The following is a 232-nucleotide window of genomic DNA, read 5'->3' as shown; positions in this document are numbered from 1 at the left end:
GAGCATGTACGTTTTTATGTTACTATAATCATATGCTTAACTCTCCGCTCCTGTCCTTTCTGTATTGCCTCTGAAGCACATTACATATGTTTTAATGCCCAAAGAATAATTTGAGATGCCCGAGCTGTGTGCGCTCCCCGGGGTTGATGGCTGGGGCTGCTTTATGGACCAGATTTATGTAAGATGCTAAGGCAGCCGCTGGTCCTACCCTCCCTCCTGTGTACCCTGCCCC

This window comes from Trachypithecus francoisi, unplaced genomic scaffold, assembly GCF_009764315.1.
Source record: "Trachypithecus francoisi isolate TF-2019V2 unplaced genomic scaffold, Tfra_2.0 Lachesis_group1, whole genome shotgun sequence".
Taxonomy (NCBI): Eukaryota; Metazoa; Chordata; class Mammalia; order Primates; family Cercopithecidae; genus Trachypithecus; species Trachypithecus francoisi.
This window is presented reverse-complemented; position numbering follows the sequence as displayed.